This window comes from Dermacentor albipictus, chromosome 9 (assembly GCF_038994185.2).
Source record: "Dermacentor albipictus isolate Rhodes 1998 colony chromosome 9, USDA_Dalb.pri_finalv2, whole genome shotgun sequence".
Taxonomy (NCBI): domain Eukaryota; kingdom Metazoa; phylum Arthropoda; class Arachnida; order Ixodida; family Ixodidae; genus Dermacentor; species Dermacentor albipictus.
Window position 1 is genome coordinate 62,193,529 of NC_091829.1, and position 16,162 is coordinate 62,209,690.

Here is a 16,162-nt window from a genome sequence, read left to right on the forward strand (position 1 = left end):
GCTGTAGTTCTATATCGATGAAAACAAACCATGTTCCAAACCTTTATAACAACTGCAAATATGGAGCCACAGCAAATAAGGTTCACGAGCAGAAACAAGTCGGGTCAGCAGTCGAGTCAATTTTTCCTGTGCACTAGCCGTGAGCGGATTCGCGCTCCTGTTTTCGCCAGCGTTTGAATAACAAGGGGGACAGTTGCCGTTTACTGGTGCTTCCATTGCTTCATGAAAATTGCTGCGGTACAAATGTTCGCGCCGCTGCAAACACGAGTCAATATTGAGAACAAATCGAGGAAAGTTAAGACGCCTATGGTGTTTGAGCTTGTTATACATCGTGCCTCAGTCTGCTATCTGTATTTTCTGTAGCTGTGCCAGTTGAACATAGATTATGCACAGCATCACGAGGCGATTTTAACACGCTAGGGACTCAGACAACGTTAACTTGATGAAGTGAATTATATCTGTTTTTATTGCGTAAGCAAGAGTGAAAAGTCTCGCCAACAGGGTGATTGCAGCGTAAGAAAAAAAAACAGTCTCTCAGAAGGCTAGCAGTCTACATCCGCAATGCATGTCACACAGGAAGTCCACAAAAGCTCATTAGGTGATACAAGTGTAGTCCAGTAATTGATTTCCTCAAGAAAACAGACAGGTGAGCTAGTTGGTGCTGCATAACTTCTGGCGAAGAGCAAAAAGGCACGTAGGATAACAAGAGTGAAGAGTTGTGCATTTGCTCACTTCTATTGTCCTACGTGCCTTTTCTCGCTTTGCCCCAACTAACTTATTTCTTGCTACCACCTTTAGGAAAGGATATACGTGACAGTATGTAGCATTCGTAGAGGAATATGTGCTCTAAATGCTAAACGGAAGTGCATTTATTTCCGTGTTTAGTACTTTCAATGCTTTTTAAGTAAATCTGTCAATAAACATTGAGGTTCAGTGCAAGCATATCGGGACATTGTTCACTTAATTACGTAAAGCTTGTATGTAAATTTTTAAGTCAACTTTCGCAACACTTTTGCCGCTGAGTGACACTGTCTAACAAATACTTTTAGTTATGCAATATCTTACTGGGAAAATGAATGATAACGGTACTTCTTCTTGGCTGCCGCAATGTTGATGCTTGGTAAGCGTGTTCAGCATCCTTTATACAATCCTAGGTGGGAAAATTAGTGGTTGTCAAGGAAAAACGTACCGCACCCAAAGTTCCCATTACGATGACCTGCCCCCGAATCAACAGAAATATCTATTGCCATAAACCTTCCTATTTGAAACTTTCGCCAGCTTGCCCTTCAGCATGCCATTGTGTCGGCTTCTGTATGACATTTCTTTCTCATTCGATAATATTTTACTTGCTTGGGTACCGACGAAGTATGCAGCGTGCATTGTTTCGTTTCTTTTGCATCTTTTCGCCATGTTCACTCGCCCAGGTGACCCGTCTTTTGCGTGTATTGTATTTCATTTGTGGAAAGAGAAATTTTAGCACGACAGCGGCCTCCCGCATGGCATGGCCGGCGTCCTGCGCCGGCGTCCCCGTGAGCGAAAATTTTCGTACTGTATAGAGCATCTCACGCGTAATGCGAAGACGTGCTGTCGTTCCCCACCTGCGGCAAATGCTTTTTTATCCACTTTCAATTCCAAGAAATAATTCTTTTTTAAAATTCAGTTAGTAAGCAAAAGTAATTTCCCCTATGTGGTCCTTGGTATCGTCCTTTGTTCCCTACTTGTGATTACTAAAAAGCGGGCCGCTCGGTTAACCACCTTTTGTTATTGACATATATAAGTACATGCACATACCCCACCTTGCTGTACGACTTACTGTATATGTGGCTCATAGTGCCACACCGTTCTGTCACTGAAGTTGCTCATACCTTGTCTTACATTCTTAACAAGGTTATTCTTCGGAGTTTTTAGAATGTTAGCCCACAAACAAATGTCGTGAAAAACGACAGCGCATGTCTGCCGTGTTGAATATTCTGAGACTGAAAAAGTAAACGTGCCAAAATATAACAAGAACCCCATATTTTTTTTTGCGTGGCTCTGCGCAACTTCCGGAATCGGCTCACGCAAGAGGCAGCGTTTCTACCAGAAGGTACCTCTTCGTACATAGCATTCACCGCCAGCGTTTTCCGGTAAAAATTACAGTTGCATAAGTTGCAGTTGCCGCGAAGCGTGAGAATAAGTCAGGAACCTTCGAATGCTATCGCGTTTCGATCTAAAGACGAAGCTTAGACACGCACAAAGTTTTTGCTGCATGAATAATAAAAGCCCTGAATTATGCCACTGCGTCGTCTGTGCTAAGCTCGCTTACATTACGTCAAGTTAGATATGGCGATTTTTAAATATCCGATAATACCTCAGCGCTGCTTGCGATTTGTGAATGCGAAAGCATTAATGTTCATTTGAACGTCGCTCAGTGAACCATCGAGTTATGAACTCGTACAGGGAAAGGGAGTGCGCTGACACCCATGGGCAACGCCTGCTAGATAGCCAAAACATGGTGAACTTTGATGCGTGACATCATACTACCTTGCCTTACTACCATATAATCTAATGGGGACACCCCCGAGTAAACTGCATTGAGGTTGACGTCACAGCTTTTTTCACGCTGGGCTTGGCAATGAAAATTTCTGTCCAAGAAGCCTAGCATCATAATGCATAGTGCACAGGCCTGTTATCTTGGAGCTACTGGTTTAGTTCAGTAGGCAAGACACTCCATTTCTAAGGATGGAATTGCAGGTTTGAAACACTACTTCGAACGTTTTTCTTGGAAATTTTATTTTCTGCTTTTTGTGTAATAATTTCTTCATAGCAAATAAACAGGCGCAGTGAGGACGCTGGCGGACGAGGAACGTGTCAAGAACGCAGCTAGGCAACCGAGAAGGATGTTGATGTGGTGTCGCGGCGGCCCCTTTCTCTTCACGAAACACCTCGCCTGTCAGCTCGGCGGTAGGTGTTCCCTTCAAATGCTCCGTGGAGTAGTAGTAGTAGAAACATTTATTTCGAAGGGAAAGAAGTAGTTGTCGAAGACTTGGGCGGCGGATGGAGAACTCATTTCAGAGCCCCTGTGGCCTGTGCTGCTGCCCTTGCCTGCTGTACCAGGCTGCGCTGGGTTGTCAGGCCCGAGCTGGACAGAGAGGCCTCCCACTGCTCCTTCGTTTGAAGTGTTCGTAAGTGTATGGGTTCGTCCCCCGTGCACCCCCACATAACATGGAAGGCGGTGGGGTGACCACCGCACCATGGGCAGGTAGATCTGTAGTGTTCGTCGAGGCACGCACGTTATGTGGTGTCGGAGCAATTCGAGTTTGCTCCGACAACACATCAGTTGCAACGCCTTTTCGATGCCCGTGGCTCCCGTTAGGAGTTTCTTATTGGTCTTGGCAGGCTTGCGTATTGATCCGGCGCAAAGAACTTGCTTCGAAACCGCAAATGAGGAAAAACGCTTTCATCCTTGACATGTGCGGATTGATGTGGCATAGTTAATAGCTGATTTCTGCCCAGGATACCATGGTGTTCTCGCTAAATTTCAGCCCGCTCCTTAAGCATGACGCTCGTGTGTGTTTGTGGGAATATTGTAATCGGGGAAATAGTGTAAAAAATCTGTAAGCTGCGAAACCACAGCTTGTCACAGTTTCAATTGGTAAACGTAGCGGTTCATAGTAGGATTGCGGCCAACTTTTCAGATCTCCAAACAGTGATCGGCGATTGATCGGTGGATTCATTTGCTTTTGCAGCATACGTCACTGCGGGTGACATGGGCACTCTCATTGTGGCAGTTGTCTGGGCCAAGATCTTTCTAGTCGTCTCGTGCAGAGGTGCGTGCTCTGGTGGTAGTCGTAGCTTGCGGCGAGCTCGCTCGTCATTACAACGTTCACGTTATTTTCATTGCTGGTAGGCTTTACTCGGTCTCCATGAAGCAAATCTACGAGATGTCGCGTTGTAGTGACATTGAACAGCGCAGTCAGAAGAACCACGTGTCATGAAATACACTTTATTGGACGAACCGGAACCAACAAAACAAGTTGCGTTCGGGCAAAAGATAGTGCCGGGCGCATGAGTCGGTCGTCGAAAAAATAATTTGCGGGTAAGCAGCGTCGGCTATTCTCCCAATATTCGTAGAGGACTACAGCGTGATCGTTGCTACTCGTGTGTCTTCCAGAATTCGTAAGTGTGTTATCGCTGCACATGCAATTTGATTACAGAAGGCTCGACTCCAAGATAGGAAAAAGATAGAATCGACGAGAATATTGCAGAATGTTCTGATAAACGCTGGTGCATCATGCCCTGAGCCGTAACTTAACATTTGTTATTCGGTGAACCGCGTTCACAGCAAAAATATATAGAAGTACGCGGATCAATATTATAACTAAAAACTACATTACAATCGTCCTGTCATTGTTCGCAGGGATAAGTTTGTCACATCAGGCTAAAAAATTCCACAACTGTAACTAGAGTGCAGCGCACGTCAAAAGAGATTACTTCCAAGTTAATAAGAAACTGCACTTTAAAACTGACAGAAGTTCCACCTGAATAGAGAGAACCCAGAGACAGAAAACCAAAAATTACGTGTATTTAACAGTTTGTAAGGGATATAAATTTCCCCATTCCTATGTCTTTATATTGTCGTAAAAACTGTCTCTGAAAGGCAGCAAGGCCTAAGGACCTCAATCATTATCAGAGATTAGCGTTTTAGTCGAAAAGAACAGTGTTTATTTTTAAACGGTTCCTAATGAGAGGAGCTGCCTTTAATTTGAACTGCAGAATGAATAAAAGCACAGTGAGGTAAAGCTTGTTTACCAGTACACTGTCAAAACACTTGCACGAAACAAAACGAGCTGTCAAGGATGTTGTGCGAATGTTTCAACCTTTTAGTAGCATGAAACATAAAATTGCAGCCCATTATGCTTTGTTTACAAATGAGTTTGCGAAATGTACCTTCGCAAAAACGTAGTTCTGCAAACAGTGATTTCTAGCCAGGGCCTGCAGCATACTTCACATTCAAGCATCCCATAGTCTGCTGGAGACGTTTTGTCTCGCAATTTCAAAAAAATAGGTGCAATACTTTAGGTCTCCCATTTCATTTAGCAGTTTTAAGCGTTTGAAGAAGGCCGTCTCTCCACACGATGCGTTCGGTTAGTTCTCACCCCTGTGGGTTAATGTCAGCGTTATTTTCCGGCATAGATTCATGGTCACGTTCATATGCGATAACGCTGGGCCATTTACCTCACTTGCGCCACTTTGCCACTTTCGCCACTTACGTCACAATTTTACGACTTCAATGCTGTATTCATCACGAGATGGGCAATAAGTTCAGATGCATCTCTAAACATATCTCCACGCAATTGGCACCTACTATTCTGGCAGAGATGTGCTTCGAGGTATTCTTTCTTTGCGAACCGAAATCCACACTGCTTGCGCTCCTACGGCATTTTAACCTCGTGAATTCTTTCGCGGTGACTTCTGAGAAGTGAGTTACGCTTAAAGGAGACATTAGATACGTTGCAAACCAAAGGTCTGTCATTACTGTGTGTTATGAGATGAATTTTAGGTTCCGATTTGCTTTGAATGGTTTAGCACATATTTGGCAGATATGGGGTTTTACGCCTGTGTGAATCCGTTGATGAGAACGGAAATTTTAATTGTACGCGAATGATTTCTCGCATATTTCGCATCCGTAGGGTTTCTCGCCGGTATGCGTGCGGTAATGTGCACTTAGACTATGAGCCCTGCTAAACAATTTACCACACGTTTCTCATTTGTGGTTCGATTTCTTGACAGACTATCGATCACGTGCTCGGACAACGCAGGACTCTTGCGGTTCCCTTCCTCTGGTTCCAGTAGCATTCCTGCAAGTATGCGGACAAAGCAGCTCAAAATCATCATCATCATCATCATCATCATCATCATCATCAGCCTGGTTACGCCCACTGCAGGGCAAAGGCCTCTCCCATAGTTCTCCAACAACCCCGGTCATGTACTAATTGTGGCCATGCCGTTCCTGCAAAATGGCTCAAAATGGCTGACGCTTTTTATTCGACGACAAAAACACATTTTTAACCAATTGAGAGGTTGACAGTCTAAATCGCCTATTAAGGATAAGGCAATTAGCTAAATTTTAGCGTTAAGTGGCTGCATTGATATTTAGCGCTAGATTTGGGCCTTGGATTGCCCGAAATTAAACACTGGTGCTTTTGGTGGCCTGTGATGCCGAACTGGAAATTAGGAACTTTCCTCGTTCGTGATGCAAGCATAACAGAAGCCGTGCATAATTTAATACATCGTGCATGTCCTGCATGAAACTGGTGCAGGAGAGTAGAAATATCTGTCAGTGATGGTAAGTGCAAAAATTAGCTGATGTAAGTATTAAAAATGCAGCTCCATATACTACACGCTCACATCGAGTATTCAGCCAAAGTCCAGAAACGTGCCCTCGGAAGCGAGACGTTTGGCGTTGAAAAAGACTGTTTTGCGTCGGCTAAAATACGTCTCCGTTTCATGGCGCAGCTCTTATTGACACGCTCCTGTGGTGAGGTTCGGTGGCGTTACAGAGCGAACGAGCAAAACAGTGAAAGATGAAAGAGCGAACGCGGAGCGGCTGTAGACGCGAGCCTTGAACGGTCGAGAGCGGAGACAATGACAGCTGCCCCTTCAGTGACTAGAGCGCGGAAAATTGGTTTCATGTGGACATGCCCAACCGTTCGTTTCGTGCTAGCATCTGGTCTGAGCCAGAGCGCTCATTTCGTGCCAAGGTCAGCTCGTATCGGCTCTCGCTTTGGCTAGGTTGAATTGCTTGGTTCGGTTGTCTTGGTTTGCGATTGTTTTCCAATCAGATTTTATGCACGACGCGAATTGTTTTGGATTTTATGGAACCCAAGCAGCACCAGCTAATACACTGGATCCTTCGATCAGTCATTTGAAAGAGTGGTCCCCATTTACCTGTGCTATGTGTCTCTCCCAATTTATGTTCCTCAATTAATATATCGCGAAATGAAAAACATACACTGTTGCTCTCAAATTTCGCAATTAGGGCTATTGTAATGGTCGGTGAATGTTTCAGGACGGATTGTATATTAAGAAGAGTAAACAAGTTCGGAAGGATGTTACGCTCTAATAACACCTGAAGACGAAGTCCTGCTGCACAAGTGTTAATGCCTAAACTTGTACGATCTGACGGGTCAGACATAGTGAGCTGCGGTGTGAAGTCAACATTTGTCACTGTAGGTTGACCTCCTAACATCGCATGAGGGAACATAATGCAATACTCAAAAGTAATTTCGTTCTTGTTTTCATTGTCTCTCTTTTTTCCCGTCGCTCGTTCGTTCGGTCGTCGGTTCAATGGATGTTTCCTTCTTTCCTTGATTCATATTCAGCCATTACATCCTTGCATGCTTATTGGGATGTAAGCCATTCTTGATGACGATGTTTTGCTCTCACTAGGACCGCTTTTATTGTGGGTATAAACCATTACAACTAGCCACTTGATGTTCTCGCTTTAGGAAATAGAAATAGCGCAAAGGCGAACTATTCGCTTTATTTCTGACACGTGCACGTGGACTGACAACCCCGTCCGACATCATACATCTTAACTCAAGCCCTACATATCGAATATCCCTCCTCTAGGTACTGTACACGTGAGCATAGACTTCTGCTGCTTTTACTATACCTTTCAGATTGCTAATCATATTACGCTGCTAATCTTTCAGTGCATACATCTTGGTTGGTGTTATGCCAAGTTTCTTTATCACCGATTTTAGGTGGCGTCCATATTTTATGCCTTCTTCAGTATTTACCACGTTGCAGTTTTGAATATCCCTTATTTCCGCTGTGTTGATCAGTTTTGACAGCTCCGCGAATTCTATCCTATCTCTTGATTTTTACACTTTCATGTTTTTCTCGTTCCTTTAACTAGGCTGACCTAGTTAAAGTAAAAACGTTTGGTGTTGTATTTACCAAAACTGATTAGGATAATGAAAATATGGCATGCCGTTTGTTTTCTTTCACTTAATATCATCTGAACTCAGACTGCTAGATCATATCGATGTCTAACAAAATTCTAAAATTGATTAGTTCGTATTATTAATAAATCGAATTGATTGAAATTCAAATTGATAAAGACAGTAAAACAACATCCGAAATAGGTCTCCGCCTCAGCCTCACTTGTAGCTCTGACCACGCAACATTATATTTGCACTAACCGCCTTTTCAATGCTTCGCAAAAAAGGAGTTGAAATACTTGTGACACATTGAACCGTTCACTCTCGAACCTTCAAGACATTTCTCGCCGTGAGGTTACGCGCTTCGACTACAATCGCCGGGTTTAGTGACAGCGCTGCGCTCCAGCTCCGAGTGCTCCGAGGCGCTCCCACCTTCAAGCTCGGAGTGTGGCCGAGGTACGACAGAATTCTGACCGCGTGTCTCTTCCGATTCCTCTTCGAGCAGCCGAACGTTTGGCTGGAGCAGACTCGGGAGAGCTCGGCAACCTCCAGAGGCCTCTGCATGGCTGCCAACCGAGTTGGAACAAGGCAGGGACCAGTCGAATGTGGGCAGGCTATGCCATCCTGCTCAGAGCAGCGTGAAGTCCACACTACGCACGACTGTTCACAAGTTACTCAGTTTTGTAAGAAGGTCCTCCAGCGGCACACTGCGCTTATCGAATGATATCGCCTACAGCGCCATGTCATTTACGCATACTATTTGCGTGGACGTGGTTGAATTATGTATGGTGCTAACAACAGTAGATCCATTCACCATTTTCCTGACGTGAACCCCCTCGCAATAAATGCTATCACTCGGCATCTGAGCCAACTTCGTCCGCCTCCGGTTCTATTTAGGTCTCGCGTGTTTCCAGTCGCACCAAGTGACTGACAGTTTAGACTAAACGCGTCATAACTGACTTCCCGACCAGAACTTTCAAATCTCAGCGCCAGATACCGCGCATCTAAAAGAAAAAAGAAAAATAACGCTGTAGGAATGCTGTGTCATGCCCAACAAGGCGGCTGGTTTCTACGTCGCTCCCTTATCTACGCGAACAACTAAACTGGGAACGAGAGTAGAGGCGCCGGTAAAAGGTCAGCGCAAGTCGCGTGACGCAGTGGTGCTTTGCAAGCACACGGAAGAAGCCGATGCCGGAGTTGGTTTGACTTACTTCAGGGGTGCCAAGGAAGAAAGAATGTCACTATGGCGAATTCCGGTCTCGCCAAGGAACACAAAGCCTCCGACGAAGTTGTAAGTGAAGCTTAATCGCTTTTTCAGCGTAAAGAGTTCTCGAGATGGCGTCAAGGTGAACCCGCCACTAAAATTGTTTCCGCCAGAAGAACACTGCGAGAAAGCCAGCGGCTGGGAACTACGTTAGGGGTCGGAATGCAGAAATATTTGTTCATTAAGAATAATGGCACCTTAAGAAATTTCGAAATGAATGCGCAGTCCTATACTATTTTGTATCATGTATCAAAGAGCTGTTTATAAAGGACATTGATTTCTCTGTCGTACCCTGGGCGTTGCATTGAGACTAACGAGAAAGCAATCAATCAGTCAGCCGATGAAATTTATATAGGAGCAACTACCTGGTGCAGGCAAGCATCGCATGGTACGCATGTATACTTACGCATACAATGAGGCTGACGCCTTAATAAATTGCCAAACAATCGTGTTGCGGGCCTGCATACACCACTGTGGTATTACTACGTAACCTGTGAACATTCACGTCGCAAAGGCAGCTCGTTCGCGTCAAGTTTGCCCTTGCAGCCGACACGATAATCGCGCATTGAGAAAACTCAGTCATGTCGAATTTTGCTTCTTACGTGCACTTTGGGAAAACTGCAAATGCCCATGTCCTTAGATTTAGGTGCACGTTAAAGAATCCCAGGTGGCCGAAATTGCCGTAGTCCTCCACTACGGCGTGCCTCATAATCAGAAGGTGATTTTGGCACGTAAAACCCCATAATTTTAAAAACTGCAAATGTCAGCGTATGGCGAAACGCGCGCGGCGAGCTTTCTGCCCCCAGACGCTTCAGCGTGTATTGAGAGATCACGTGACGGGATGTCTTTTCTCGGAGCTCAGTCAGCGTTTTTTTAAGGCGATAACCTTTCTAGGCTCATTGGTAAGTTTGTGTCTGCATACCTGTCCGCTGGAGTGTACGCATGCAGAAGCGTCATCGCGCCATAGGATGACAGAATAAACACATAATAAAGAATGAGAAATTATTGGTAGTGACAGTTAGTGATAAAGTTACAATAGAAATTGGTAGGGTTAATAATGATTAATAATTACTGCTAATGACTTGTAATGACTACCACTGACTATGAAAAGGTCAATATGTCTAACCACGAGTTGTAACGACTACGGTTAATTAGAAATGACTAAAAATGCTTAGTAATGTCCAGTAATGACTAATAATGACCAAAATGAATTGTAATGACTACTGATGACTAGGATATGACCAACATGTCTTACAACGGCTTGTAATGATCACAATTAATTACAGATGACTAAAAATGCTTAGTAGTGAGCAGTAATGGCTGATGAGGACTCAAATGACTTTTAATGACTAGTAATGACTACAAAATGACCAATATATCTAACAATTGTAACGACTACAATTAATTAGAAATGATTAGGAATGCTTCGTAATGGCTAATAATGAGTAATAATTATTGAAACTACTTGTAATGACTACTAATGACAATGATATGACCAAGATGTCTAACGACGGCTTTTAATGACTGCAATTGATTACAAATGACTAAAATTCTTATATGCGAGCAGTAATGACTAAAAGAAAGAAGGGAAAGAGAAGGGGCAAGGAGAAAGAGGCGAATGATAAGAGGAGGAAGGGTAGGCTTTCGATGTTCACCTCTTACGAGAGATCTTAGGAGACCCAGTAATTTTTTGCATGCTACCTAGTAGGTCAGATGGTCTGCGTCCAGCGTCCATCGATCTTTCACGGAATGTTTGAGGGCAATAATGTCATTGCGCGAAAACGCGTAATCACATGGTACGTTTTATCAAATCTCGTGAGCTTTTGCGACAGTCCAGGAAAAGAAATAAATAAAACCACAGCCGCTTTCACGATGGAAATAAATTATTCGAATGTTTCTCAGTGGTACTTTACGACATCTCCAGTGAAAGTTTTGCGGTTTAGGCAATACTTTAAATATAGGTTAACTAATTATTCATAAATAATTACCTAAGACCATTACGATGCATCTCAAGTTGCGAAACAGGACAGTGAACAATGCCTGCATCCACAGAATCTGACAGTCGGCCGACAGTCAAGTCTCATTGAAACACTCCAGTGATACGCCGACCCTATATCAGCGCTTACGCGGCTGCTGTGGAAATAACTGCCCCCAATTTCGACACATGCGGATCGCTGTCTTCTTTGCTTAATCTCTCGGCAAAAGTACAATTTCCTATGCGGTATGGATCAAGTAAATAATGGTGTCAGCAGCTGGGGAGTCAGCAGACTGGGAGCCGGAAGCCATTGCATACCAAAGCGCCAGCAATCTCTGCATGGGAGGCTAAATTTAAAAGCATATGCACTTTGAGATTATTAATGATTCGGAAGGCCTTTTTACTAGAAGAAAAATAGTACGATTACGCTACATATTACTTGCCATTTTGACACATTCTCTGTTATTTTTCTGCCTTATATGAGGCTCAGCAACTGCATAACTTAGTGCCTTCTGAAACATTTGATGGAGGTGGAACTACTTAATTCATAAAGAACTAAATGTTGTCGTTTTATGTACCAAAATCACGATCCGACTATGAGGCAAGCCGTAGTATGGAAGTTCGAATTATTTTCGTCCACTGTTCTTGCTGCGTTGGCAACCACGCTACACCCCCTCGGTTAACTTAGACATCGTGTTGATGAAGAAATTACGGCCACTGACCAAGTCAAGGTGAAAAACACACAGAGACGTTTCGGGACCCGTACGGGTTCCTTGATCACACTAAAAAGTTTTAGTGTGATCAAGGAACCCGTACGGGTCCCGAAACGTCTCTGTGTGTTTTTCACCTTGACTTGGTCAGTGGCCGTAATTTCTTCATCATCATGTTACCTGACCAGACGAACTTTCGTCGAACTCTTGACTAGACATCGTGTGTTTCATTTTACGTGCTTTCTTTTAGATTAACATCTTGCTCCTCACTATGTTCATATATTCCACAAGGGGGACTGAGTAAGCAAGGTAGCCAACCTGAAAGTGTGCATTCACGCATAACAGGAGCGCAATATGCTGCGTAACCTTTTTTTTTACTTTTTTCTTGTCTAATCGCGTTCTTGCAACTCGTACGTACGTAACTTCAGCTCCGCTTACCGAACGCACGAAATTGCTGATGCAGTGACTGTTCGCACCTGGGCTAGCCCTCCCCGGGAAAAATGTGTGAGTACAGATGTGATTGTTCAACGCCTAGCCATCCTTCTCTGTATTCGTTTGCAATAACGTTATCTAAATGTGCAGTCACGTGGTGCCACCTTCTATATTGGGTGACGCTTGGACCATGCCTGGGCGGCTTGTGCTGGGCCTTGGGCCACCATTGTCAGTGATACCTGTACGATACAAAAGCACACCGAAGGTGTTAATTGGCCGCGGTGCAAGGGTAATTCATATGAAAAGAATATATGGTTTTGATAGATGGTGCGAGGCAAGAATCTTTGTCATTTCTCTTTGTCTAAAACATAACAGCACCATTACGACCCTCAAGTATAGACGTCTGAAAGGCCGCCCCAATTTCACACCACACCCTGCATTCGTATCAAAACATTTTCTTTGTCTACTAAATGTGATCGTTTCAAGGGAAAATTATCATGGTTGTAGCGCGACGGACCCACTGAGATTCTGCTTGGCAAATGAATCGGTAGACCAACCCACACGCGCCGATTTCAAATTTGACTGTTCACGGCATGGAACGGACAGTCTCGGCTTCTAACGCGAGCACCTAGGAGCGTGCATTCGGAATTCGTTGATATGAGAATTCGTTCAGAAACTGGAAGTGCACATTTTTGTATCCTTTGCATGTATTCACATGATCACAATTTTGTTCCTAAGGACAGTCTTAAGCTGGCCTCTTCGGAAACAGTCTTGGCGAGGCTGGGGAACTGCCTGCTTGTACGCAATAAGTACACCGCTGCCACGGTAGACGTAGGGGCTGTCTGCCATGTTTGTTTGATTCCGCTTTTGCTAACAAACGTTGTGGCTGGGCTGCGATTGATGTCTCGGGCATCTTCTGTACTCCTGTGGGATTCCAATAACTTCCCCATGTGTCGTCTGCGTTGGTTGTCTCCGGATGTATGGATGCATTTACCGCCTAGATTACCACGACGTGAAAAGACCATGCTGTACCACCAGAGGGTAGGCGTTGCGTTTCTGAACCTATGTGTCTTCCTTATTTGAATGGCCAACGCACCCACGTACGGCACATGCACCAGCAGCAATGAGACGCTCGCACAGGTTATCTATGTCTGTCCGCGATATAGCGGCCGGTGACACAGTACTGGACCAGTTGGACATTCGTCCACAGTGAGAACTAAAGATTTTAGGTCAATATTCTCAAATAACATCCGCGCAGAAGGCCTTAGTCGCTTTAATAAGGTTCCTGCGGTTTACCGGCCTTCACCCTATACATTGGGAACGTCGCCCCTCACCACTGTCTCTTTTGACTGTCTCGCTATCTTCCCGCTCCGCCCTTTTCCTCTTCTTATCCCCCTACTCCTCACCCGCGTGCAGGGTAGCCAATCCTAACTACCTCCGGTTAACCACCCCGCCTTTCTATGCATCCTCTCCTCTACCCTGTTTGCGCTAAGTGCAAATGACCGCCGCCTACATACTGTCGGCGTTTTTAGTCCCATCCGTTATTGGGCTGTGTTGCGTGATCCACTGGTGAGGCCAGGCGTCGTCAGAAGTGCTGCAATAATAAAGGTATGCGTGTTAGATATTGACAGCTGGGACTAACAAAGTTGAAATTATGTTTTGTTAACAGAATGTTCAGAAAAAGGAAACTACTCTTTTGTTAACACGGTAATTGCAATGTTTCGTTCTCACTAAACGCAAACTATGCTGGCTGGCACAGGACAAACGGCACAAGGGGGATGTCTGGTGCAAGACACTCATTCAACACGGTCGAAACGCCACCTACCTTGGCTTGAACGAACATTGTGAGCTTAACCCTTGGAGCACTTACAACGGCCATATTGCCTCCGTATGTAGTTTGCTATATAAGATTTATGCTCCACTTATCACAGTGGCAGAAGACTAACAATTTCAGAATAAAATATTAAGCTCCATGGGGCATTTATTTTGCAATAATAAAACAGGTTGAAGCGTAAAAATGAGTGGTTGGATGGTTTCAGCAATTATCATGCAAGCCAGCGGTCATGTTAGAAAAATGGCCATTTGTACATCCCTCTTGCGTGTTGTATTTCTGCATCGCCGTTGTAGATATGGAGTTTTCACGCTAATTAGATTAATCACTCATGGATTGAGGGGCTATTGAGGACAGTGGGAGAGTGAGTATTGAGGTTTTGAGGGACAGTGTATTGTGTGTAATATTTGAAAGTGTGGGCTTAAGTGATTTACCCTATATACAAAACAGATTTCTGTTTCGTAGCCATGTCTTAAATGGAAGAATTCAGAACGAAAAGACAAATTCGAATGAATTGAGAATCAACGAGGATGGATTTCATAAACATTTCTCAGCAAGCGATGGTATGTTTCCTCCTACTGTGCTACTCGCATCAGCCTACCCGACAATTTCTTGAAGGATCAAATTTGTTGTCATAACAGCATGAAAAATGCCTGATGAAAGATACAATGCTCAGCAGGAGCGTAGCTGAAAAGCGACGTCCCACTGCTATTGTTCGCAAATGGTAAAGGCTACCGTGGAATACCGTGACTTTCCACTTCCTTATCACTGTTGTATAAAGCCCCCCAAGTTTCGTCATTTAAAAACTGTTTACAGCACTCTGGTAAAAATTGTAGTGGTAAAACAACCCTTGAAAAAATACTGAAGTGATTTCATCGGCCAAACTACTCCGAGCAGGAAATGGTTCAGCTTGCGAAACAGTACGTTTTCTCTTTTATACGTATTTGTCGTCCTTAGGAAACACAGGCAAATGAACCAGCAATCGTTTTAAGCCAACCTGCGGCTTTTCCTCCACTGGGCTTATGTTTTGTGAAAATATAGCTTTATGCAGGAACTACATATCCTTGGTCACAGTTTCTTTTTTTATTGGAAAATTACGGAAATCACTTACCGGCTCGGCAAAGCAGTTGTGTATTTCGCTTAAAATGATTAATTCCAAGGTTTCTTGTTCAAGAGCCATGGCTTCATAAAACGCATGTCACACAAGGAGTACTGCGCTTAAGTTTTCACCACCGCCTGCGGCTTCTTTGATGAGCACCTAAATGCAGGTAAACGCGAGCCTTTTTGCAGTGCGCTTTCATCGAAATACGGCCGTCACATCCGGTATTGCACCCGGGACGTTGATTTGCTGCCCCCACTGGAGTGTGTGTAGTGGAATAATCAGACAAACGAAACACATTATTCTTGTTAAATAAACTCGCTTCACGTTGTAACAAGTCTTGTCCAAAGCGCTAAACAGGTGACTTTGCGCTGAACTTGACAATATTTTCTCACCACCCGTTCAACGACGCGTTTTTTTTTTTCTGATAACGTCGCCGATATTAAAGCTCAAGTCAGCCGACAAGAAAGACGCGTTTTGTGCGAAAAAAATGCCTGGCGGTTAAAGCCTTCATTCTGCGTCGCGTCTGCAATTGACAGTATTCAATGAAAATTTTACAAGTGGTTGAACTCACGTTGTGTAGGCACGCAGAGTAGATGACACGTTCTGGGTATCATCACGTCTTGCACTCGGGGTTGCTTCGTCCGTGAAGCTGAACACAGGAGGCGTGTAATCGTTGCTTCTTTCTGCAGCCATGCCTTGTATTACGACGCTTTAACGGTCTGGTACGTATTCGCCACTGCGTGATGTTGAATCACTGCGCATGCGCCCCGAGCGCCCAGAAGGAACGCAAAGAACGCTTTCGGCACTTCGGTATTTAGAATAAAATGACATCGCATATCTTGTAAAAACGAGAAGGTAGAGTGCGCCTCTAGTTTAACGCTGATCTGCAAATCTTTGAATGCTAGCAGAGGCACCCCGCT

At 44.3% G+C, this 16,162-nt stretch overlaps 1 long non-coding RNA gene across 1 annotated transcript; it reads right to left on the reverse strand.

The window, feature by feature from the left end:
- Positions 1-3,979: 3,979 nt before the first annotated feature.
- On the reverse strand, positions 3,980-16,074 carry LOC139050041 (uncharacterized). Its single transcript, XR_011508740.1, has 3 exons — positions 15,814-16,074; positions 13,827-13,903; positions 3,980-5,840 (listed from the first exon to the last, which is right to left on the reverse strand). It is a non-coding gene; the product is annotated as an uncharacterized lncRNA (long non-coding RNA).
- Positions 16,075-16,162: the final 88 nt, after the last annotated feature.